This window comes from Macaca fascicularis, chromosome 10 (assembly GCF_037993035.2).
Source record: "Macaca fascicularis isolate 582-1 chromosome 10, T2T-MFA8v1.1".
NCBI classification, from domain to species: Eukaryota; Metazoa; Chordata; class Mammalia; order Primates; family Cercopithecidae; genus Macaca; species Macaca fascicularis.
In genome coordinates, this window is record NC_088384.1 from 103,942,826 (window position 1) to 103,969,538 (window position 26,713).

Genomic DNA, 26,713 nt, shown 5'->3' on the forward strand with positions numbered 1-26,713 from the left:
ATTTGGCATCTTTAAAGAACCCAGATCACCCCTGATTTGGCTGATGCAGACCCCAACTCCTGCTGCTTCTGGGCTGACTCCAAAGCCTGTTGCTGCTGTCTGTGGCCGAGTTGGTGCTCCCAATAGCAGCAGCTCCAGAGAGGGGTTCAGACCGCTGATAAAAGCTCCCATTACACCAGGTGTTTTTTCTGATGCTTCTGTACGGCTACCCTTTGATGTTGCAGTCATGAATCCTGATGGCAGAGCAACGATAATGGTCCCTATTACCCCCGGCGTCTCACTCAATAGAATGACCAAGAGCCCACAAATTGCTCCTGAGTGTACCTCTAGCAACATTTTTCTTTTTTTTGAAACGGTTCCACCTGGTTTGTTCAGGAGAAGAAACAACAGATATGTGTATTTTCATTTCTTCCTTTAGTGGAGGAGTCACAATTGTTTTGGAATTTGTCCAACTGCCCGAGACCCCGGTCACAGACTCTTGACCATCTGCCCCATCCTTGAAAGCAAAGCGTCCATCTCCACATCTCCAGCACCAGCACAGGGCCAGGCAGGAGATAGGGCTCAAAGCAAAGTGTGTCTGTGGGCCACCCGAGTGAGGTTAGATGGGAGCCCGGACCGCTGGCCTGCAGGAGGGCCCGAAGTCTGTGTGAGTCTGCTTCTTTCCCTGGGGGAGGTTCAGCCCCAATGCCGTGGCCAGGATTGCTGCAGAAGGAGCGTCCACCTGGCTCATCGCAGCCTGGAGTGAGGCTTGTAATGTCTCCTCCCCCTTCGTGCTGAGTTTGAGTTAGGTGCTCGGTTAAGGTGCTGGCCATCAGATTTCTCTGCTGTAAAGGATCCCTTTCCCTTTGAAATTGCCAAATAACATGTGTGGTGATATTTTGGGACCTTGCGGACACGCTGTTTGTCAAAATCTTTCCCTCAGTGTTTTGCATCCACTGATGGTCTACATACAATGATTACATTGGAGGTTGCAAATGGTCTTATACATTTACCAGCCGGCCTTCCTCCAGGAAGAACGGTCCCTTCTCTCAGTCACTCTTTTCAGTATGGTTATGGACTCAGGGATTCTTTTTCACTCCGTGCATTCACAGCCACCGCTGAAACTGTTTTATGTTCTTACATTCCTACATCTGGCCAGTAGGAGCCCCATTCTTCCAGCTTCTATTTTGTGACTTGTTCTGATTGTCCCCCTTTGAGGACTTTCTGATTTTCTGGTACAAGATGAAATCTTAACAACATGTCAATATCATGAGAAACAAACGAGGAGGGTGCACTGTTCTAGGAGATGGGTCATGACAACCAAAGATAATGCATGATCATCCATCGGATCCCAGAATGAGGAAAAAAAGTTCTAAATTTGGACTGTATAAGCCAGGGGGGTGTACAATCTTTTGGCTTCCTCGGGCCACACTGGAAGAAGAAGAATTGTCTTGGGCCACACATAAAATACACTAACACTAACAATAGCGGATGAGTTTTTTTAAATTGCCAAAAAAAACTCATAATATTTTAAGAAAGAAATTTGTGTTGGGCTGCATTCAAAGCCATCCTGGGCCACATGTGCCCTGCAGGCCGTGGGCTGGACAAGCTTGGTATAAGCTATATTTCTACATCAACATTACATTATTGGAGGTGAAAATGGTTTGGAGACTCTGTAGATCTTTTTTTTTTTTTTTGCTCTTGTTCACCAGGCTAGAGTGCAATGGTGTGATCTCGGCTCACTGCAACCTCCACCTCCTGGGTTCAAGTGATTCTCCTGCCTCAGCCTCCCAAGTAGCTGGGACTACAGGCATGAGCCACCATGCCCGTCTAATTTTGTATTTTTGGTAGAGGCAGCGTTTCTCCATGCTGGTCAGGCTGGTCTCGAACTCTCAACCTGAGGTGATCCGGCTGCCTTGGCCTCCCAAAGTGCTGGGATTACAGGTGTGAGCTACCGTGCCCAACCTTGTAATACTTTTTTAAAAATTATTTTTAAATTATTTATGTATTTGTTTATTTTTTTGAGACAGAGTCTTGCTCTGTCGCCCAGGCCAGAGTGCAGGGGCGTGATCTCGGCTCACTGTAAGCTCCACCTCCCGGGTTCACGCCATTCTCCTGCCTCAGCTTCCCAAGTAGCTGGGACTACAGGCGCCTGCCACCATGCCCAGCTAATTTTTTGTATTTTTAGTAGAGACGGGGTTTCACCGTGTTAACCAGGATGGTCTCAATCTCCTGACCTCGTGATCTGCCCGCCTCGGCCTCCCAAAGTGCTGGGATTACAGGCATGAGCCAACGCGCCCGGCCAGATCATTTTGTAAGAACACATACACTGAAGTGTTTAGGTAAGAAATATGTTATTTGTGCCATACTTCTGAGTGGTTTACCCAGAAAACGTGAGTAAAATACACATACATGTTATAAATAATACACACAGAGACGGAAGCCAGCATGCTGCAGTGTTGCCAGCTGCTGACTGAAAAGAAGAGAAGGTGGTATGCGGGCATTCACTGCACTACCATTCAAACTTTTGTTGTTTTTTTTTTTTGAGATGCAATCTCGCTCTTTAGCCCAGCCAGGCTGCATTGAAGTGGCAGGATCTCGGCTCACTGCAACCTCCATCCCCCCGGGTTCAAGTGATTTTCCTACCTCAGCCTCCTGAGTAGCTGGGATTATAGGCATGAGCCACCACGCCCCAGCTAATTTTGTGTATTTTTAGTAAAGATGGGGTTTTGCCATGTTGGCCAGGCTGGTCTCGAACTCCTGACCTCAGGTGATCTACCCTCCTCGGCCTCTCAAAGTGCTAGTATTACAGGTGGGACCCACCACGCCCGGCCAAAAGTTTTCTATAGCTTTAACATTTCTCCAAATAGTAAGTTGGAGAAAATAAAAATAAAATCAAATAAATCAGACAAGAAACACGTATTGAGGTTGGAGACAAACCTTTGGCCCTTTGACTGCTCTGTAAATACATCTCCTATCACTGCTGCCTGTGTGAGCTATTGAAAGCAGATATATATATATATATTTTCCCTGACTGAAGGATAAATGTGGACAGGCTGAAAAGCAATTGTCTCTCTGTCACTCAGGAGAAGGATAATAAGGCAAAGAGGAGGGAGGAAGGAAAGGAGGGAAAGAAAAAAATGAAGGAAAGGTGGGAGGCAGGATGGAAGGAAATGATTTATTGATTAGCATGTCTGAACCAGGCACTGTGTTAGGTACTTGCTTTTACTTATTCATCTCCTTCCAATGACAACCTTTAAGAGACAAGAAAATCAGGGCTAAGAGAAGCCAGAAACCTGTCCCTTGGCCACAAAATAAACACTGGGCATCTCAAATAATGATATTCAGCAAAGAAATATGATTAAGCTAATTAGCCCTAAGGTGATATTGGTGGAAAGCTTCCTGGATATAGAGATTTAAAAAATCCTTGGCTGGGCATGGCGGCTCATGCCTATAATCGCAGCACTTTGGGAGGCCTAGGCTTGAGCCCAGGAGTTTGAGACCAGCCTGGGCAACATAGTGAGACTCTGTCTCAAAATAAGAAAGTTAGCTGGGTGTGGTGCTGTGCAACTGTAGTCCCAGCTACTTGGGAGGCTGAGGTGTTAGGATCACTTGAGCCCAGAAGGTGGAGGCTGCAATGAGCCATGATTGTGCCACAGCACTCCAGCCTGGGTGACTTAGTGAGACCCTGTCTCAAAGTAAAAATAAAAGCAAGAAATAAAAAAACCTGACCAAGGTTTATCTGTTTGTAAAAGGAAGCTTTGTAGCAGGAAGGGTTGTGTCCCTTGAGCTGAAACATGGGTAGGGACAGCCTGGCCCTCTCACCTAAGTTGAACCTTGGCCCAGTGGGAAGGCCTTGGAAAGCAGGTGCTGTCTCCTTTGCTTCTTACACAGTTGGTGGGACATGACCCTGGCAGGACCTTCCCTATCAGGGAGCTCCACCTCTTGCTTGACAGTGAGGAGCAGAAGCCCCTGGGGGACTTGGTGGCTGGGGAGAGCCCTGAGTGGAGGGTGGGGCCGGTCTGGGCACAGCTTCCCCACCCCTGACCAGCCCTTTACAAGGTTCAGAGCTCCACAGGCAAAAACTCAGGGGCTTCCTCTGCAATTTGAAGATGCCCCCAAGAAAGACTCTTAGGCACAGGAAGGCTTTGCCCAGTGCTCTGTTACAATGGAGTCCGCGGCTGGGTGTGGAAATTAGGGTGAGTGGTGGGAATACATTGCCCCTTCCCCAGCCCCAGCCACCCAGGACACCTGCAACTCTGGGAGGGAAGGACACTTTTGCAAACTTAAACAGCACTGACAAGGACTCTTTCTGATTGCTCTCCAGTGAGACATGAGTAAATTAGCTAATTAAGGCAGCTCCACTGAATACATTCTACATGCAGGCAATTTGCTGTTTACTTCCCACACAGACAAAGAAACAAAAATAGGAACTAAATCAACATCTCAGAAAGAAAAAATACCTTTGATGAATGAATTATAATTAAAGATTTCTTGATTATTGAAAGTGTGTGAAATGGTTCTCACCCCAAGGTCAAAAAGTTAATAGCCCCCATCCGAACCAAAGTGTTCATCATTCATTCAGGAAAGTATTTGTTCAGCACCTGCGATGTGCCAGGCCTGTGGCTGGGCCTGATGATGAAATGGTGGGGAAGGCAGAGCAAAGGAGGATTTTTTTTTTTTTTTTGAGACGGAGTCTCGCTCTGTCGCCCAGGCTGGAGTGCAGTGGCCGGATCTCAGCTCACTGCAAGCTCCGCCTCCCAGGTTTACGCCATTCTCCTGCCTCAGCCTCCCGAGTAGCTGGGACTACAGGCGCCCGCAACCTCGCCCGGCTGGTTTTTTGTATTTTTTAGTAGAGACGGGGTTTCACTGTGTTAGCCAGGATGGTCTTGATCTCCTGACCTCGTGATCCGCCCGTCTCGGCCTCCCAAAGTGCTGGGATTACAGGTGTGAGCCACTGCGCCCGGCTGCAAAGGAGGATATTAATCAAATAGTCAAACAGATGAGACAGATCAGAGCCCCTCTGTCCACGTTTCCTGGGGTCTGGCATCTCTTGAGATTCTGGTAACAACAGGCCAGGACACTGTTTGTACAAAGAACACAGACTTGGTAGATGGGACTGGCTGGCCGTTGAAACCTCACAAGGCGATGCCTCTGATGTGTTTTAGATGCTGCTTTCTGAGGCCAGGTCATCCTGGGGGTCCTGTCCTCCCCCTGCTCTCACCCTCATGGACAGTTCTGGACCAGGCAGGAATGACTGACCGTCATGCCACAGTGGGGACAGAAGAGATAGGGCCTGGGGCAAAGTGGACAGTCCAGGGAGTTGAGGAGTGTCAGTGGAGGAAGGGAGAAAGTGAGCAGGGTGAATGGAGAAGAGGGTGGGGCCAGATCCCTACCGGCTGAGGTGGGTTTTGTGGTTCTCCCTGACAGCTTGGGACCGAGGTGCATTCCCATGAATGAGCTTTGGAGGCAAGCGGCCAGAGAACTCCCATCCCACCCCGTTCCTGTGTCACAGTGAGGATACCACATGGGTGGGATGTGTTGCTTGAATCGGGGTGAAGTACTGACCCTGTTCCTGTGTCACAGTGAGGATACCACATGGGTGGGATGTGTTGCCTGAATCCCAGTGAAGTATTGACTGTTCACTGTTTCTTCTTTGTGTGTGCCTGGATGGCAAAGGAGAGGCCTATTTTATTGCAAAGTGTTGCACTTCTCTCTGATGAGTGCATTCAGCCAGAATGTGCATTCTCACATGTCTGAGATCCCTGAACTACTTGGTGACCAACTACTCCCAAGAAAATTGCTCCAGTTCTTAGGACAGTCCTTGGACACAGTGACAGTGAGCGTTCAGTAAACATCTGTGGACCCATTGAATGCGTGTCTTAGGACTCAGGCAGGGGCACTGTAGGGGACGGTGCTGTTGGCTTCCCGCTCAGAAGTTAACCAGGGTCAGGCCTGGCTGGTACTTGGATGGGAGACCGCCTGGGACGGTGCTGAGGAGCAGGAGTGGTGTCAGCATAGGGGCTTTGGGATTCAGGGTCCACTTGTAGGGAAGCAGGTGAAGAGGAGGCAGCTGGGGCCTGGATATTGGAGCCCCTGGTTAGGGTGCCCCAAATTTCATAAATTTGATAACAAGTGCCTCCTCTCAAAGTGAGGGCCATGGGTGGGTGTGACTGCAGTGGGTGCTGGTTATAAAAAGTGTAAAAAGCTCTTCTGAGAAAAAAGCGCCCAACAACCCTGATTTGTAGCAATTCCCAGTTTCCCTGGTGTAAATATTCCCACCATGGCTGATTTCAAGCTGCCAAAGATGTAACCACCCATTATCAAAGCTCCTGAACATTTCACAGTTGGCTCTCAGAGCCGGCTGCCTGCACTCCACTGGGTGTGAGGGACTGTCTGGTGCCTACTGGGGGTCTCACAGTGGATGTGGGGTGGGTGCACCACGGGGCTGTGGGTGAGCCTGTATATCCCCCCGTGCGATGGGCAGCATTCCTTGAATCACCCACAAAGTCCAGCAGTGAGGACCTGGCAGATGTAGACCAATGAACACTGAAGAAGTGGAACCAGCAGGGATGAGGATGAAGCAGGATCTCCCACAGGGAATGGAGACCAAGTCAGGAGGAAGAGACGACCTTGTGGAGGCTCTGGAGCCCGTAACGGTTTCTGAAAATGACTCCTTTGATCAGGCTGCAAAACTCAAATTGGGGGGGGGGAAGAGGTTGACTGTGGCTACAATTGTATCAGAAGAATTATGTGGAAAAATGAGAACTTGATTCATTCTTTGATTAAGAATTAGGGCACAGGCTGGGCACAGTGGCTCAGGCCTGTAATCTCAGCACTTTGGGAGGCCAAGGTGGGAGGAACATGAGGTCAAGAGATGGAGACCATCCTGGGCAATGTAGTGAAACCCCATCTCTACTGAAAATACAAAAATTAGCTGGGCGTGGTGGCGTGTGCCTGTAGTCCCAGCTACTTGGGAGACTGAGGCAGAAGAATCACTTGAACCCAGGAGGTGGATGTTGCAGTGAGCCAAGATCATGCCACTGCATCCCAGCCTGGCGACAGAGTGAGACTGTCTCAAAATGAAACAAAACAAGAATTAGGGCACATTTGCCACTATAACCTAAATATTGTTGAATAGGAGAGAAAAACTTATTTTCACCAATTTAATTTCATATTTTTTGATAAAGCTCTAGTTAAGCTTTCTTTCTTTCTTTCTTTCTTTCTTTCTTTCTTTCTTTCTTTCTTTCTTTCTTTCTTTCTTTCTTTCTTTCTTTCTTTCTTTCTTTCTTTCTTTCTTTCTTTCTTTCTATTTTCAGAAGAGGTGGTGAGTGCGTGGCTGACAGCAGTGGCCCTGGTGCAGGGTGACCTGATCCAGTCCTGATGATGCCAGTTTCTACACGAGCAAGGACCTTTCTGTGCCTCTGTGTTTTCCTCTGGAAAATGGGGCGGTGATGCAGTAGTGCCTGTGTTTTCCTCTGGAAAATGGGGCGGTGATGCAGTAGTGCCTGTGTTTTCCTCTGGAAAATGGGGCGGTGATGCAGTAGTGCCTGTGTTTTGGAGAGTACATGATTTAATACACATGGAGTACGGGAAACAGCGCCTGGCCTAAAGTGAATCCAAGGTAAATATTTGTTAAGTAAATCACAAAGCATTTGTTGTGAAACTGGTACTCAATTTAATTGAACGTACCTTGAATGGGCTTTTTAGTTGTATGGGTCGTCCTCAGATAACAATGGTCTTGTTTCATTACACGTGGTCCTGGCTGGGAAGAAAAGACACAACAGTGTGATGAGAGGGGCCTTGGGGGACCTGACCTGGGCCCTGGGCCTGGGTGAGGAGGTGATGAGGACACAAAAGAATCCCCCAAGGAGGTGACATCAATCTGAGACCTGACAGGTGACGAGGCCTCTGGAGGTAACTGGGTGAGGATTGGGGTGGGGGTGGGGGCACATTCCAGGAGGAGGGGCCAGCACGTGCCAAGGCCCTGAGGTTCCAGGAAGTCTGGTCTGTCCAAGGCCAGCAGAAAGGCCATGACCGAGCGGACACAGGGATGAGTGGTGGAAGGTGCGACTGGAGGGGGGCAGGGACCCGTGGGGGTTTGGACGTCATCCTGAGGGCCAAGGGCAGCCTCTGTGGTGTGATGGGTCTGATCTTTCTCTTTGGACGTCCCCATGGGAGGGCCTCTTTGTCTAGGGCTGACCCTTTCCTCCCCATTCCCACCACGGCCTGTTTCACAGGTAAGAACCTGGGTGGGAGGGGAGACCTCTGTTTTAGGGCCTTGGCCACATCTCAGAAGAAAATCTGTGAAGACTGATTTTCAGGAAATGCCTGGCTGGGAAGTCTGCCATGGGAAGTGGGCGTCTGAGAGCCAGGTCAGCGATGCTGTCTTGTACTTGCGACTAAACTGGAGGCAGGGCGGCCAGGAGAAGCCTCAGGACCCTCCTGATTCATGCGGGTCTATGCAGGGACCCACCAAGGGGTCAGAATGAAGGCATCTGGCTTCGGGAGCATCCAGTGGGAAGCAGCCCACGCTGGGAAGTGCAGATTTTACTGGAGCTGTAGGTTTTCATGAGGAACTTGGGGGGTCACTCAGGCATCTCCCTGCAAACAGCTGCCTGCCCATGGTGAACATCTAGGGACCAGGTCCCGGGGCTTCTCCTGGCTGCCCTGCCTCCGGTTCAGTCCCAAGAACAAGATGGTGTCACTGACCTTGCTCTCAGACCCCCGCTTCCCACGGCAGAGTTCCTGGCCTGCCTGCAAAGTGCTAACCAGACTGTTGGAATTCCTCAGGGGTGAGCACGAGCCTCTCCCTTTCATCTGTGCCTACCGTGGATGCATTAACTATTTCATGAAGTAACACAAGTAGCATTTGGAGTAAAAAAATTAACTAAAAATAGGTGAAACAATGAAATTCAGTGGCAAGGAAGCTCATGAATAATTAAGAGGCCGACACAGGACCGCATTTCAAGGAGATTCTCACTCCTAAGCCTGTCGCTTTTCCCTGCACGGCACAGGCAAGACCGGATTTTCCAGCAGGAAGGTTGTCTTAATTAAATCTTATTTGTCAAGAAGGCAAGATGTATTTGTGTTTCCTCAGGCTCCCGTTGTTACAAACTTTGCAATGTTTTCTCTGAAAAACGCTCCTTTTCTGCTCAAAAGAACTGACTGTTGCTGTTTTTCTCTCTTCCATTGTGAGGAGGAAATGCTACAAGTTCTTTGTCAGGTAATCAATTATCCTCCTTAAAGGATCCCCGAAGTCGTCACTTGAAAATTATGGCTCCTGAAAAATAATAAAATGCCCACTTTAACATATTGTTGCATGTCAGAGTGAGTTTCTCTCCCCTGCAGAGTCATAGAGCCTGTAAATTGCCCGTGGTAATGACCTCTGGCTCCAAATGCAGTCACTGGTCTCTGCACAGTTAGACACTGTCTGTCACTTCCGGGGTTTCACTGTTGACACTGTGTCTCTTTTAGCTTCTAGGAAGCCCTGTAATGATGCTACAATTAGCGAAGCATCCTTCCCTCTCTCCCAACTCCAATTGCTCTAATTTACATCCCTCGACAATACTCACACCAAGCACACCATCTGTACCACTGTGTGGGGAAGGAAGTTCTCAAGTTCAAGGTCTCAGGGAGATAAACACAATTTTAAGTTCACGGACATTCTCAGCAATCAACATCAACTACCCCACCAAGAAAGCAAGACCTTGGTATTGTTGGTGAGTAGCAGGTAATTGATGAGCTTGTCAGCATGATCTATGGTCCCTGATCTGTATCAATATGAAATGAGAAACCATTTAAGAGGAATCAGGAAAACATGTCAGGCCCCCCACCTCCTCCTCCTACCATTTGACATTGACTCATTCACGTATGAAATTGAGTCTTTGCCGTGGTGAAGTGTTAAAGAACCTGTGTAGTCAAATTACTATCATGAAACCAGTGAGTGGAAACAAGTTATCAAATGTCCCTGGTTCCTCCTCATTCAAACAGGTAGAAGAAAACAAACAGAAAGCTTAGATGCAAATGTGACTTCATGCCCAAGTGTTCATGAGAACCAATATACACCAAGAAAGGGAAAGCTGGGTGGTGCCCCAGATAATTTGGGTGAAAAAGACTTCTATCAGAAAATCAAAGACATCCAGGCACAGCTTGAAGATGCAGTCATAGTCCATCCATCATGTCTTCTTGTGAATGAGCCTCAAGTTTCTTAGCAATACGAGGACACGCTAAGTGTCCCTGTGACATTCAGTGGAAATGTTGAAGCATCACTGAAATTCCTTGAGCCAAGTTGCACCTGTTCAAGTCTGAAGACCTTTTCTGAAAGCTGGGCAGACCACCTTCCCTCACTGGGCTTCAGTTTCCTTATTTAAAACTACACATTCCTCTGGACATTCCTTGTTTCTGCCCAATGCAAGATAAAGGAGAGGTAGCAGAAAAGTTGAACTTGTTTCTGCTGATGTTCCCAGAAGAAAAATCTTCATCTCAGGGCATCCTGAGGTGTGTCCTTGGGAGAATGGATCCTTGATGTTACAAATGAATTGCGTAGGAATCACAGCCTCTAATGGAAAGTTGAACTTTCATCCTCGCCAAAAATCCAAAAAGAGGACTCTGAAGTGCATGTGTAATCTTCATGTGTCTTTTTGCAAGCACATTACTCATTCATTCCCAAGGCATTGGGCTGTTCCACTGTAATTTACAGTTAGCTGGTTAATTGCTTGTGTAGACCCCAACATTCAGATATCCTACTTCCTTGCAAGCAGAGCCCTGATTTTCCTCAGATGTTGGGACGCAATGTGCTGTCTGGCACCGGGGAATGGATTACCATTGGTCTGAGTCCATCATGGGAGTCTCACTTACTTTTAGTAATTGGCTTGGAGGGGACATGTGAGTCAAGGCTAGTCAATGAGATGTAATTTGGGAGTCTATTGGTGGGGGCTTCTGGAGTCTCTAATTTAAGGGGATCTGTGAGGAGCAACTCTTTTCTCTCTTCTTTATTCTGGTCGTGGCTCTGAGTGGATGTCATGGCAGGTGAGATGGCAGCCGTCTTGTCTCTATGAGGGCACAAGGCAGAGGAGAAGGCTGGCGCACAGAGGAAGGGAGAGCGGAGCCAGGGGGCATCAGCAGTAAGTCGCCGAGGTGAGCAGCAGGGGACGTGCCTACGTGTGGCTCTCAGACCTTTCCTTATTGCTGCAAGCATTTCCCTCTGATAAGAACCAGCTCTACCCACACTCCACTACTCCATCTGCGAGTCCAGAGGTGCCTGGGAGTCCCTCGGCCTCCATATGAAGCCACCCCTTCCCTGGCCCACACCTCAGTTGACAGGCGCTGATGGGAAGCTCCACAATGCCGCGTGAGCCTGGAAAGATCCCCACCTTCCCGCTCCTAAAGACACACCTTCCCCAGCACATTCCACCCTGAGAGCATGGAATTAATCTCGGGATGCCTTCTATCCCTGCTGAAGTTCATCTCCTCATGGAGCCTGGGGCTCCTGGGTCATCCTTTATCCCCTGGACTCTCAGCCCTACATGACCCAGTGGGAAATGAGGCCTGAGCCCTCTTTCTCTGGCCCTTCCTGCCCTGTTTCTGTGTCAGTTTCCTTTGTAGCATTGTCACTGTCTGACTTAGTCTTTCCCGGGGATCCCGGAGAAGATCATCTTAGCCCAGGTCTCCTCACCCAGAGCCAAGGCCAACAGAAAGAGTCAGTGCCTTCGTGGCACCATGTCGTCGGGGGAGATGCAGCCCCAGGGGTCCAGGGTGGGGAAATGGGAAGCGAGGTGGGGAGGTTGGGAAGTGATGACTGAGCTGGTGACAGCCTCCCAAAGACCCAGCTGGTCACCAGGTCACGTGGACCATTTCCAGACAAGCTGTGCAGAAATGCTCCCCACAGGATGGCCCATATGAGGATGGTTGGGAGGGGCCGTTTATAGCTAATCTGTCTTTTTTTCTCTCCCTCGAGGGTCCAGGTTTGCTCTTCAGGGAGTCATCTTCTTTTCCTTTCTTTTCTTCTTTTTTTCTTTCTTTCTTTTTTTTTTTTTTTTTGTTTTTGTTTTGTTGAGACTGAGTCTTGCTCTGTCATCCAGGCTGGAGTGCAATGGCATGATCTCGGCCCACTGTAACCTCTGTCTCCCGGGTTCAAATGATTCTCCTGCCTCAGCCTCCCGAGTAGCTGGGATTACAGGCACCCACCACCATGCCTGACTAATTTTTGTATTTTTAGTAGCGATGGGGTTTCACCATGTTGGGCCAGGCTGGTCTTGAACTCCTGACCTCAAGTGATCCGCTTGCCTCGGCCTCCCAAAGTGCTGGGATTACAGGTGTGAGCCACCACACCTGGCTGCGTCATCTCTTTCTTAACACCAGGGTGCATCACCCAGTCCCTTGGCGGCTGCTGGGGAAGCCAGATCCTGCGCTCATTTTTGTGGCACCTTAGCTGAATCCAGAATTGGTGGAGGATCCAGAATCTTGGGGCGTTGGTCTCAGGCCATGTGTGGTGTAAGGCCTGAAACTGAGGTGCAATATTAAGTATGGCCTTGACGTCTTTGAGCTTCACAGGGCTGCAGAGGCCGGACTACTAGTTCCCTTCCCTCACGGATATGCCCCCAGCTCAGAGGAAAAGGCTCCCTCCTGGCAGATTTCCTGTTAACTGGAGCAGCCACGCTCCACCTGGTCCTCAGCTTAACTGGCTTCACCTCTCTGCCCACAGGAACCAGAGGCACCTCACCCCCTCGTTACTTCAAGGTCTGCCTCCCATAGCCCTTCCTGTTCTCTCTGTTCCCAGGTGCACCCCCTGTGGCTCATGCAGGGCGCGTGTTGTCCTCCCCTGCAGGCTGTATTTGTGACTGACCTGCTGCCCATCTCATCTCTCCAGTGCTGGGTGTTTTGTGCTCGACCATCTCATACTACTTAGGGCGAGGATGCCTCCCTCACCGATGGGGTGAGCAGTAGGTGAGCAGGAGGTAGTCGGAACACAGTGGCGTCCTGTGGACCTGTGCTGAGTCAGTTCCTGCAGCGGAAGGTGGGGAAACCTGAGGTGACACGCTGCGTGGGTCTGATACACAGCGGGGTGGTTTGCATCTCATTTGCTTGCCAGTTTTTCTCTAGTGGAAAATATACTTAGTTTTTGTGTTTTTTTTGAGATGGAATCTTGCTCTGTTGCCCAGGCTGGAGTGCAGTGGCATAATCTCAGCTCACTGCAACCTCCACCTCCCGGGTTCAAGCGATTCTCCTGTCTCAGCCTCCTGGGTAACTGGGCCTGTAGGCACCCATGACCACGCCTGGCTAATTTTTTGTATTTTTAGTAGAGACAGGGTTTTATCATGTTGGCCAGGATGGTTTCAATCTCTTGACCTTGTGATCCACTCGCCTCAGCCTCCCAAAGTGCTGGGATTATAGGCGTGAGCCACTGCGCCCAGCTAAAAGTATACTTCTTAAGGGCAGAAATTTGAGGCTGCATTTTCTACTGCCACATCTCAAGCATTTGTAAGATTTCTGGCACATAGTAGGCCTTCAGTAAATATCTATGGAATGAATAAATAAATGAACCAATGCATTCACTGAACAACCCTTGCTGGGAAAATGAAGATGTGATTATTGAGGCTAGGTGTATTATTCAGGGATCTCTGGAGAAACAGAACAGATACGCTGGATGTGGTGGCTCACGCCTGCAATCCCAGCACTTAGGGAGGACAAGGTGGGTGGATCACTTGAGGTCAGGGGTTTGAGACCAGCCTGGCTAACATGGTGAAACCCTGTCTCTACTAAAAATACAAAAATTAGCTGGGCATGGTGGCGCATGCCTGTAGTCCCAGCTACTCAGGAGGCTGAGGCAGGAGAATTGCTTAAACCTGGGAGGTGGAGGTTGCAGTAAGCCGAGATCGTGCCACTGTACTCCAGCCTGGCGACAGAGCGAGACTCCGTTTCAAAAAAAAAAAAAAAAAAACAACAGAACAGGTAGAATATATATATTATGGGAATGAGCCTGCATGATTATGGAGGCTGAGAAGTCTTGTGATTTCCTATCTGCAAGATGGAGAACCAGGAAGGCTGGTGGTAGAATTTGGTCCAAGTCCCAGGGTCTGAGAACCAGGAGAACAAGAAGCAGTTATGTCTGCGGTCAGGAGGAGACGCATGTCCCAGCTCAAACAGACAGTGCAAATTGGCCTTTCCTCTATCATTTTGTTCTGTTATTTTATCCAGGTCCTCAATGAATGGCAGGATGTCCACCCACATTAATGAGGGTGGATCTTTCCTACTCAGTCTACTGATTCAAGTGCTCATCTCTTCCAAAAACACCTAGCATAATGTTTTACCAGCTATCTGGGCATCCTGTAGTCTCTTCATGTTGACCTATAAAATTAACCATTACACTAGGTTTTGCAGGATAAGTTGTCAATATTCATTTCTTTTTTGTGATCTTGAAGAAGGCAATGTGGAGGCAGAACCTTCAGTCTTCATTGAACTGCAGCTTCTCCCCCTTCTCTGTTTCTCCCCAAAGTGGACAGGTGGATGGTGAAAATCTTTCTCCTTCCTCCTTTCCCTGTCTCTGCACTAACCCCAGCCTCCTCCCTCTGTCTTGGGAACAGACTTTCATGGCTGCAGCCTTGGGTCAAACATTTTAGCCCATTCCATTTCTTCCACCACTTAAGGTCAATGTTTTAGGGTAGGAACGAGTATGCGGTGCACCTGGTTGCTCTTCTGGGAGCTTTGGGGTAGCCTTAAACAACAGGGAGCCTCTCTGCCGAGCACACTTCCCACGCTGGGCAGCAAATCCTTCTTTGAAGGGGGATCAGTGCAGCACATCTCCATGTCCACCATGGACTGGAGGGTCCCCAGGGAGCTGAGGACACACAGAGGCTTGACTGCCAACCACCTGTGTGCGAACACATCAGAACGCTTTGCAATCTGTTTCTGGTCTATAAAATGGAGGGAACACTGAGTTTCATTGATTCTAAGGTGCACCTTTTCCCCTGCTGATGAGGTTTTTCTGCTCATGCCTTTCAGGTGCATCTTGTTGCCCATGGGCGAGACCCTCGACTGCACCGCAGTCCGTTGGGCCCTCCAGGTGAGGACATCCCTGGATTCCCCACACTCCTGCTGCCAGAAGACGCGAGACCCCTCCCCTGCCAACTCTTAGAGGAGCCCTCTTCTGAATCTCTGGAATCTTCTCTCTGGGAGAAATCAAGGGGTCTCAGTGAGGTGACCTTGGGTCGTGCATGGAAGCACCCACTCAGCGTAGCTGCAGGGGAGGACGGGAACCTGGGACCAGGACACGGGCCATCTAGAGGAAGTCAGTGGTGGGAGGTGGGTCCAGGCTTAGAAGGGCAGGACCAGACCTGAGAAGCCATCAGGATACGTGGCGGTCACTCTGCCCCTCTCCCCGGAGCCTCACGTGCTCTCCGGCCCATTCATTCTTTTCTTCTTTCTGTCTCCCTGATGACATGGCTGAAAATGGCAGCCCCCATGGTCCCCAAATGTGCATTTCCTTAGTTTAGTGCCTTAAAAAGATTCTGATTGACCCCCGGGTCAGGGGGCTCTGCCCGCTTTAGTCTGTTATGGACAGGAGTCAGGTCAGAGAGGGCAGTGGCAGGCCACGCCTGGGAGGGTGAGGAGGCTGCTGTTTGAGAAGGATGTCAGGGCTGGGCATGTGTTCCCAAGGCCGTCCTTCAAGAGCCCTGGAGATTGTGCCCCTTGCTGGGGAGGATGGTGGCCAGCAACATTCGGACCTTCCCCACCGAATGGCTGAACGGATTAACTCTGCCCCATATGGGGTAAATCTACAAACTACTCTTTTTTTTTCTTTTTTGAAACGGAGTCTCACTCTTTTGCCCAGGTTGGAGTGCAGTGGCACGATCTCTGCTCACTGCAAGCTCTGCCTCCTGGGTTCATGCCATTCTCCTGCCTCAGCCTCCCAATTAACTGGGACTACAGGTGCCTGCCACCGTGCCTGGCTAATTTTTTATATTTTTAGTAGAGACGGGGTTTCACCATGTTAGCCAGGATGGTCTCAATCTCCTGACCTCGTGGTCCGCCTGCCTCAGCCTCCCAAAGTGTTGGGATTACAGGCGTGAGCCACCGCGCCCGGCCCAAACTACTTTTTAATGAATGGTCTCTTCGGAAACTGCTCTAGGGGGAAAGATGACTTTGGTTCTTGCAGCCAAAGTCTGTTTCCCTTTGCACTAAGATGGATTTGTAATATTCATCATAGCCATTCATTTTACTTTTGTGGAATGAATTCCAGAAGAATTTCTCTTTTACAAGCCCATCAAATATTAGGTGATTTTGAGCAAGAGCTGTCAGAAGCAGTGTGTCAGCCTAAGCCACAATAATGTGAGAAATTTAAAAAATAATTTGATTATCTTCCTTACCTCTGCCTCCCCAGCGAATGGGATGGCTGTGACAAGTGTGATGGAGATGACTTCAGAGGCAGGGCTCTGTCTTCACAGAGAGAGAGGCCATGCAGCCTGGCTTCTCCCAGTCAGACCACAGCTGTGATTTTTTTGCTCTCCTTTTACACTGAGACACTTTGTTTCTTCATTTCATTTTGATTTTTGAGATATAAATCAAAATCCACACACAATTCACACTTTAACAGTATACAATTCAGTGTTTCTTAGTATTTGCAAGGTTGTGCAACCCTCACCAATATCCAATCCCAGAACATTGTCATTGCCAAAAAGAAACCTTGTACCTATTAGCAGTTATTCCCCAACCGTCCTAGGGAATTACTAATTTATTTTCTGTCTCTATGGACTTGGCTGTTCTGGACATTTCATAAATGGGACCATATACGATGTGATCTTTTGTGTCTGGCTTTTTTCACTTGTTATAATGTTCTCAAGGTTCATTCACATTGTAGCATGAATCAGCATTTCATTCCTTTTTATGGCTGAATAATATTCCATTGCATGAATAACTCTTTTGTTTTGTTTTGTTTTGTTTTATTATGTGTTTTTGAGACAGAGTCTTGCTCTGTCACCCAGGCTGGAGTACAGTGGCATAATCTCAGCTTGTTGCAACCTCCACCTCCTGGGTTCAAGCGATTCTCACGCCTCAGCCTCCTGAGTAGCTGGAATCACAGGCATATGCCTCCTGAGTAGCTGGAATCACAGGCATATGCCACTACACCCTGCTAATTTTTGCACTTTTAGTAGAGACGGGTTTTCACCATGTTGCCCAGGTTGGTCTCAAACTCCTGGCATCAAGTGATCTGCCTACCTTGGCCTCCCAAAGTGCTGGGATTACAGGCGTGGACCACCACACCCAGCCTACTCTTTTGGTTTGAAGTGAGGAACAATTCAAATTACCTTAAACAAACAAGCAAAAGAATGTTAGGCCTCACATCACTGAAGAGTTCAGAGGTGTGGTGGGCAGATTCCAAAATGATTCCCAATGACCCTCGTCCTGGTAAAGCCTCTTCCCCTTAAGTGTGGGTGGAGCTTGTGAATAGGCTCCTACTCCTGTGACATCATATGACAACGGGGATTGTGCAGATCTAATTAAGGTTATTAGTCAATTGACTTTGAGCTAATCAGAAGGCAGATTAGCAAGTGGATCTGACCTAATCGCACTAGCTGTTTGAATCCGGGCCTAGAGATCAGAGACAGAAGTTAGGAATTCAAATCACAAGAGTGATTCAAAATGCCATTGGCTTAAAAACGAAGGGGCCTGAACGCCAGACTCAGGAGGCCTCTAGGAGACGAGAGTGGTTCCTGGCCAGAAGATGGGAATCTTGGAACCTTAGTCTTTTCATGCTGGCCCAGCAGGAACTTGGGGACCCTACCCTCGAGCAACGGTCAGTGTCCAAGATGACTGGTTAGCCACCAAGTGAACAAGGACAGAGGCGTGGGCAGATGTGCTGTGGCCTCTCAGTGCTGGGTGTGTGAGTGGCCAGAGAGGGCGTCTGAGATGCCCCAGGTGTCTTCACACCCAGACCTGGGTCTGCCAGACCCTGTGGCCCCGAGAGTCCTGACCAGATCCCCGAGGGCCAACCCAACATGCTGGGAATGACCATCGGTGCCAAGCGGGCCCTGGGCAGCTGGGGAAGGGCCATCACCTCCAATGTTCCACTACCTGGCTCCTCCTCTTTCCTCAGGGGCCTGAATCTGCCCACTGGGCACAGGTCCTCACACAAAGGCTGGTCCAGGAAAAACAGGACCACATTGTCAGGCAGCCTGTCTTTCCCCTCTCCACATTCTGTGCTCTGATTACAGAAATGACGGGCTCATGGCCAGAGACGCCAAGCAACAGAGAAAGAGAATAAAGTCAAAAATAAGTATCATTCCCCATCCTACCCCCACACGTGGTTGCATTTTAAATAACTAAGCTCTTTGATTGTGTCTGTGGGGAGGCCTGAGTTCCTATAACTGAGGCAGATCACTTGAGGTCAGGAGTTAAAGACCAGCCTGGTCAACGTGGTGAAACCCTGTCTCTACTGAAAATACAAAGATTAGCTGGGCCTGGTGATGGGCGCCCATAATCCCACCTATTGAGGAGACTGAGGCAGGAGAATCGCTTGAACCTGGGAGGCGGAGGTTGCAGTGAGCTGAGATCATGCCACTGCACTCCAGCCTGGGAGACAGAGCAAGACTCTGTCTTAAAAAAAACAAAAACAAACTCATGTTTCGGTGTTACAAAATAGCTCATGTTTGGTGTTAGACTTGTCAGGCCAGACAAGTCTAAACTTTAACCTCACACCCAGTTCCTAGATTAGTCCCTTTTCCAGCTCAAGTTCAGCCAAAGCCTCCGGGGTCCTTAGTTGGGGGTGGCACCACCTGCTCCCTGCCCCGGCTTTGTTCCTGTTTTTAATCTACTGGGGCTGGGTGCATTCAGAGGTAGGGACAGGCTAAAGGTCTTCGGGTTGTTTGTTCTGTTGATGGGTGAGTTCCAAATACTAGCTTTCTCTTGTAGGATATTTCATTTATTTGTTAAAAATATTTATTTAGAAAACACCATTCATGTGCCAGACACTGTTCCAGCCACTGGGGATAGGGTGATAAATGAGATAAACAAAAATACCTGCCCACGTTAAGCTCCTATTCTAGGCAAGAGAAAAAAGAAAGAAAATACATGTGTACTTAGCACATTAGAACGTTCCAAGTACTGTAAAGAGAAAGCAGGCTGGACTTAGTGACTCATGTCTGTAATCTTAGCATTTGGGAGACCGAGGTGGGCAGATAGCTTGAGCCCAGGAGTTTGAGACCAGCCCGGGCAACACAGCAAAACCCTGTCTCTACAAAACAAAAACAAAAAATTTAGCTGGGTGTGGTCGCATGCCCCTGTGGTCTCAACCACTGGGGAGGCTGAGGTGGGAGGATTACTTGAGCCTGGGATGCGGAGGTTGCAGTAAGCCAAGATCACGCCATTGCACTCCGGCCTGTGTGACAGAGTCAGACACTGTCTCAAGAAAAAAAAAAAGAAAAAGAAAAACAAGAAAGCAGAGATGGGGGCAAGCTAGGAGCGGCTGGGGATGGGAGCCTTCCTGAGCTCCCACAGTTCTTCCTGCCCCTCTCCTGTCTCACTGGGCACGGGCCACCTGGAGCTTGTGGTTGTTTTGCGCCAACCTAATATCTTGTTCCTGCCAACAGTCGGAGGCCAACTGAGGCTTCTCTGTCCTCCACAGGGAACAGCATTGGCCTAAACCTGCAGACACCACAGCAAAGGGGAGTCAGCTCAGGTAAACCCGCTGGCGAAGCATGATTCCAGCGTGGGGACACAGAGGCCGACACTTCTTGCTGTAGGTGATTTAATGTTGGGCCTCAATATTTCACTCCCCCTGTAAGAGTCTGACACATCCACATCCTTACCGGGGTCCGGGGGAGGGTGGATAGGCTTATCCATCCCATATGTATTGCTCGTGGCTGGGTGACTTGCTTATTATGCCAAGAGGATTTTCATAGACACGGCACAGGCAGAAGCCTAGAATGTGTCGGCACTGCCAGGCCTGCCCTCTAATGCTCCTGATTTTTCCCACGAGATGAGCGTGCCCCAGGGAACTTTGGCTCCGGCTGCAGGATGAGAGGCATGTGGAGCACGCAGAGTTCCAACCCTCAGCCTGGAGTCAAGCCCAGACTACATCAGCCTAAGCCCCGCCAAGCCACGGGTGCAGGGGTGAAAAGCAAATGCTAAGTGTCCATGACATTGACTTTCAAAGGGCGCATCATGTTATGTGGTTCATCCCAGCAACAATGAAGATATTTCTCTATCAGTCGGTCGGTAAATAATTACTGACGATGTGCTAGGAAGGTGGAATGATCAGAGTAGATTTGATCCCTATTCTCATGGAGCTTACTTTCTAGAGGGGAAGACAGATGATGGATGAATAAATATAAATTATTCTATTGGGTTGGTGCAGCAGTAATCCCGGTTTTTGCCATTAAAGGTAAAGGCAATCAAAAGCAGGGAGGAGCCGGCACCGCAGTTCATTAAAACTAATGGCAAAAACTGCGATGACTTCTGCACCAACCTAATAGAATAAATTACGAGTGTGCAAAACGTTGCTATGGGACACTTCCAAGTGCCGGGATAACATCTAGCTTCCTGGAGTCAGGAGATGGGGGTTTTCAACCTAACCAAGGTGAAGTCCAAGTGATGGGGGCAGGCGGGGGGTGAAATTTCAGTGGAGACTCCACGGATGAATGGTAGTTAGAAAAGTGAACCCAGATGGTTAGGGGGAAGTGTTTCAGGCACAGAGAACAGGATGTGCAAAGGCCTATGGTGGGAGGACATCCTGTGCTCATCGACCTGAGGGGCGAGCAGCAGGCTGGAGCGGAGCGGGTTGAGAGGAGGATGGAGAGCCGGGGAAAGGCACTCCACGCAGAGGGCACAGCGGGGGGAAAGGCCCAGAGTCAGGCCTGAGTCCGTGTGGTTTGAGGAAGTGACAGAGGCCTGTCTGGCAGGAAAGAAACCGTAGAGGGGAGACCATAAGGCCAGGGCAGAGGGCAGGGCCGTGCTGGGCACTGTGGGCTATGGATGGGACCTGGCATTTATTCTTGGGTGAGGGGAACGTGTTAGAAGATTTTAAGGAGGGCAGGAACATTTGGGGATAATGTGTATTCTAGGAATCTCAACCAAGTAAATTCATAGTTCGAATGTTCATAAGACTTCTGCACAGGCAAAGTGAAAGATGGTTTCTAGAGCTGTGAGATAAGATCATAGTAAAAAAGAACAACTAAGTTTTTAAAGGTCATTTCAAAGGGTGGATTTCCATCTTACAACTGAATATAAGTAGACTGCAAGGTTGATGGAAAGTAGAAAATTTCCTGACTTGCGTGAACAGAAAAGAAACATCAATTTGAAAGGAAAACATTTATTTATTTACTTCCTCTGCAGTTTTCCTGACTGCTACATTTCAGGAGAAGGGATGGTTTATGACGGTCAAGGAGCTGGGGGCATGGGGAGGAGCTGGTGTTTTTGTTCCGGTCTGAGGGTCCTGGAGCTGGAGCCCACGGGAGGAGCTGGTGCTGCCACTGATGCCTTAAGGTCAAGGAGTTGAAGATCACAGAGGAGCTGGTGCTGCTGTTCCAGTTTGAGGATCGTAGAGCTGGAGACCCAGGGAGAAGATGGTGCTGCTGTTCTAACTTAAGGATCATGATGCGGAAGAGCCAGACAGGAGCTGGTGCTGCCACTGCTCAAATCTGATTGTGTTGGAGCTGCAGCCGGGGGTGGAGCTGGTGCTACCTTAGACGTCTGAGAGTCATTGAGCTGGAGGTCCAGGAAGGAGCTGGTGCTGCTGTTCTAGGGTAAGGGTCATGGAGCTGTAGACCCAGGCAGGAGCAATGCTGTTGAAGTTTGAGGGTCTGGAACCTGGTGACCCAGGAAGAAGAGGTCATGTTCTAGTTTGAGGGTCGTGGAACTGCAGACCCAGGGAGAAGCAAAATTGTTGAAGTTCGAGGGTTGGGAAGCTGGAGACTGAGGGAGGAGAGGTCTTGTTCTTGTCTGAGGGTCATGGAGCTACAGACCCAGGGAGGAGCAATGTTGTTGTAGTAAGAGGGTCTGGAAGCTGTCGACCCAGGGAAGAGAGGTCTTATTGTAGTTTGAGGGTCGTGGAGCTGCAGACCCAGGGAGGAGCAATGTTGTTGTAGTAAGAGGTTGGGAACCTGGTGACCCAGGAAGAAGAGGTCATGTTGTAGTTTGAGGGTCGTGGAGCTGCAGACCCAGGCAGGAGCAATGTTGTTCAATTTCAAGGGTCTGGAACCTGGCGACCCAGGGAGGAGAGGTCTTCTTCTAGTTTGAGGGTCATGGAGCTCCAGACCCAGGCAGGAGCAATGTTGTTGAAGTTTGAGGGTCTGGAACCTGTCGACTCAGGGAGGAGAGGTCATGTTCTAGTTTCAGGGTCATGGAGCTCCAGACCCAGGCAGGAGCAATGTTGTTGAAGTTTGAGGGTCTGGGACCTGGTGACCCAGGGAGGAGAAATCTTGTTTTAGTTTGAGGGTCGTGGAGCTCCAGAACCAGGCAGGAGCAATGTTGTTGAAGTTCGAGGGTCTGGAACCTGGCGACCCAGGGAGGAGAGGTCATGTTCTAGTTTCAGGGTCATGGAGCTCCAGACCCAGGCAGGAGCAATGTTGTTGAAGTTTGAGGGTCTGGAACCTGGCGACTCAGGGACGAGAGGTCATGTTCTAGTTTGAGGGTCATGGAGCTCCAGACCCAGGCAGGAGCAATGTTGTTGAAGTTTGAGGGTCTGGAACCTGGTGACCCAGAGAGGAGAGGTCATGTTCTAGTTTGAGGGTCGTGGAGCTGCAGACCCAGGCAGGAGCAATGTTGTTGAAGTTTGAGGGTCTGGGAGCTGGCGACCCAGGGAGGAGAGGTATTCTTCTAGTTTGAGGGTCGTGGAGCTGCAGATCCAGGCAGGAGCAATGTTGTTGAAGTTCGAGGGTCTGGAACCTGGCGACCCAGGGAGGAGAGGTCTTATTCTCGTTTGAGGGTCGTGGAGTTGCAGACCGAGAGAGAGGCAAAATTGTTGAAGTTCGAGGGTTGGGAGGCTGGAGACTGAGGGAGGAGAGGTCTTGTTCTTGTCTGAGGGTCATGGAGCTACAGACCCAGGGAGGAGCAATGTTGTTGTAGTAAGAGGGTCTGGAAGCTGTCGACCCAGGGAGGAGAGGTCTTATTGTAGTTTGAGGGTCGTGGAGCTGCAGACCCAGGCAGGAGCAATGTTGTTGAAGTTCGAGGGTCTGGAACCTGGCGACCCAGGGAGGAGAGGTCTTGTTCTCGTTTGAGGGTCGTGGAGTTGCCGACCGAGGGAGAGGCAAAATTGTTGAAGTTCGAGGGTCTGGAACCTGTCGACTCAGGGAGGAGAGGTCATGTTCTAGTTTCAGGGTCATGGAGCTCCAGACCCAGGCAGGAGCAATGTTGTTGAACTTCAAGGGTCTGGAAGCTGGCAACCCATGGAGGAGAGGTCATGTTCTAGTTTGAGGGTCATGGAGCTCCAGACCCAGGCAGGAGCAATGTTGTTGAAGTTTGAGGGTCTGGAACCTGTCGACTCAGGGAGGAGAGGTCATGTTCTAGTTTCAGGGTCATGGAGCTCCAGACCCAGGCAGGAGCAATGTTGTTGAAGTTTGAGGGTCTGGGACCTGGTGACCCAGGGAGGAGAAATCTTGTTTTAGTTTGAGGGTCGTGGAGCTCCAGACCCAGGCAGGAGCAATGTTGTTGAAGTTCGAGGGTCTGGAACCTGGCGACCCAGGGAGGAGAGGTCATGTTCTAGTTTCAGGGTCATGGAGCTCCAGACCCAGGCAGGAGCAATGTTGTTGAAGTTTGAGGGTCTGGAACCTGGCGATTCAGGGAGGAGAGGTCATGTTCTAGTTTCAGGGTCATGGAGCTCCAGACCCAGGCAGGAGCAATGTTGTTGAAGTTTGAGGGTCTGGAACCTGGCGACCCAGAGAGGAGAGGTCATGTTGTAGTTTGAGGGTCGTGGAGCTGCAGACCCAGGGAGGAGCAATGTTGTTGAAGTTCGAGGGTCTGGAACCTGGCGACCCAGGGAGGAGAGGTCTTGTTCTCGTTTGAGGGTCGTGGAGTTGCAGACCAAGGGAGAGGCAAAATTGTTGAAGTTCGAGGGTTGGGAAGCTGGAGACTGAGGGAGGAGAGGTCTTGTTCTTGTCTGAGGGTCATGGAGCTACAGACCCAGGGAGGAGCAATGTTGTTGTAGTAAGAAGGTCTGGAAGCTGTCGACCCAGGGAGGAGAGGTCTTATTGTAGTTTGAGGGTCGTGGAGCTGCAGACCCAGGGAGGAGCAATGTAGTAGTAGTAAGAGGTTGGGAACCTGGTGACCCAGGAAGAAGAGGTCATGTTGTAGTTTGAGGGTCGTGGAGCTGCAGACCCAGGCAGGAGCAATGTTGTTGAACTTCAAGGGTCTGGAAGCTGGCAACCCATGGAGGAGAAGTCATGTTCTAGTTTGAGGGTCATGGAGCTCCAGACCCAGGCAGGAGCAATGTTGTTGAAGTTTGAGGGTCTGGAACCTGGCGACTCAGGGAGGAGAGGTCATGTTCTAGTTTCAGGGTCATGGAGCTCCAGACCCAGGCAGGAGCAATGTTGTTGAAGTTTGAGGGTCTGGAACCTGGCGACCCAGAGAGGAGAGGTCATGTTCTAGTTTGAGGGTCGTGGAGCTGCAGACCCAGGCAGGAGCAATGTTGTTGAAGTTTGAGGGTCTGGGAGCTGGCGACCCAGGGAGGAGAGGTGTTCTTCTAGTTTGAGGGTCGTGGAGCTGCAGACCCAGGCAGGAGCAATGTTGTTGTAGTAAGAGGGTCTGGGAGCTGGCGACCCAGGGAGGAGAGGTATTCTTCTAGTTTGAGGGTCGTGGAGCTCCAGACCCACGCAGGAGCAATGTTGTTGAAGTTTGAGGGTCTGGAACCTGGCGACCCAGAGAGGAGAGGTCATGTTCTAGTTTGAGGGTCGTGGAGCTGCAGACCCAGGGAGGAGCAATGTTGTTGAAGTTTGAGGGTCTGGGAGCTGGCGACCCAGGGAGGAGAGGTATTCTTCTAGTTTGAGGGTCGTGGAGCTGCAGACCCAGGCAGGAGCAATGTTGTTGAAGTTCGAGGGTCTGGAACCTGGCGACCCAGGGAGGAGAGGTCTTGTTCTCGTTTGAGGGTCGTGGAGTTGCAGACCAAGGGAGATGCAAAATTGTTGAAGTTCGAGGGTTGGGAAGCTGGAGACTGAGGGAGGAGAGGTCTTGTTCTTGTCTGAGGGTCATGGAGCTACAGACCCAGGGAGGAGCAATGTTGTTGTAGTAAGAGGGTCTGGAAGCTGTCGACCCAGGGAGGAGAGGTCTTATTGTAGTTTGAGGGTCGTGGAGCTGCAGACCCAGGCAGGAGCAATGTTGTTGAAGTTCGAGGGTCTGGAACCTGGCGACCCAGGGAGGAGAGGTCTTGTTCTCGTTTGAGGGTCGTGGAGTTGCCGACCGAGGGAGAGGCAAAATTGTTGAAGTTCGAGGGTCTGGAACCTGTCGACTCAGGGAGGAGAGGTCATGTTCTAGTTTCAGGGTCATGGAGCTCCAGACCCAGGCAGGAGCAATGTTGTTGAACTTCAAGGGTCTGGAAGCTGGCAACCCATGGAGGAGAGGTCATGTTCTAGTTTGAGGGTCATGGAGCTCCAGACCCAGGCAGGAGCAATGTTGTTGAAGTTTGAGGGTCTGGAACCTGTCGACTCAGGGAGGAGAGGTCATGTTCTAGTTTCAGGGTCATGGAGCTCCAGACCCAGGCAGGAGCAATGTTGTTGAAGTTTGAGGGTCTGGGACCTGGTGACCCAGGGAGGAGAAATCTTGTTTTAGTTTGAGGGTCGTGGAGCTCCAGACCCAGGCAGGAGCAATGTTGTTGAAGTTTGAGGGTCGAACCTGGCGACCCAGGGAGGAGAGGTCATGTTCTAGTTTCAGGGTCATGGAGCTCCATACCCAGGCAGGAGCAATGTTGTTGAAGTTTGAGGGTCTGGAACCTGGCGATTTAGGGAGGAGAGGTCATGTTCTAGTTTCAGGGTCATGGAGCTCCAGACCCAGGCAGGAGCAATGTTGTTGAAGTTTGAGGGTCTGGAACCTGGCGACCCAGAGAGGAGAGGTCATGTTCTAGTTTGAGGGTCGTGGAGCTGCAGACCCAGGGAGGAGCAATGTTGTTGAAGTTTGAGGGTCTGGGAGCTGGCGACCCAGGGAGGAGAGGTATTCTTCTAGTTTGAGGGTCGTGGAGCTGTAGACCCAGGCAGGAGCAATGTTGTTGAAGTTCGAGGGTCTGGAACCTGGCGACCCAGGGAGGAGAGGTCTTGTTCTCGTTTGAGGGTCGTGGAGTTGCAGACCAAGGGAGAGGCAAAATTTTTGAAGTTCGAGGGTTGGGAAGCTGGAGACTGATGGAGGAGAGGTCTTGTTCTTGTCTGAGGGTCATGGAGCTACAGACCCAGGGAGGAGCAATGTTGTTGTAGTAAGAGGGTCTGGAAGCTGTCGACCCAGGGAGGAGAGGTCTTATTGTAGTTTGAGGGTCGTGGAGCTGCAGACCCAGGGAGAAGCAATGTAGTTGTAGTAAGAGGTTGGGAACCTGGTGACCCAGGAAGAAGAGGTCATGTTGTAGTTTGAGGGTCTTGGAGCTGCAGACCCAGGCAGGAGCAATGTTGTTGAACTTCAAGGTTCTGGAAGCTGGCAACCCATGGAGGAGAAGTCATGTTCTAGTTTGAGGGTCATGGAGCTCCAGACCCAGGCAGGAGCAATGTTGTTGAAGTTTGAGGGTCTGGAACCTGGCGACTCAGGGAGGAGAGGTCATGTTCTAGTT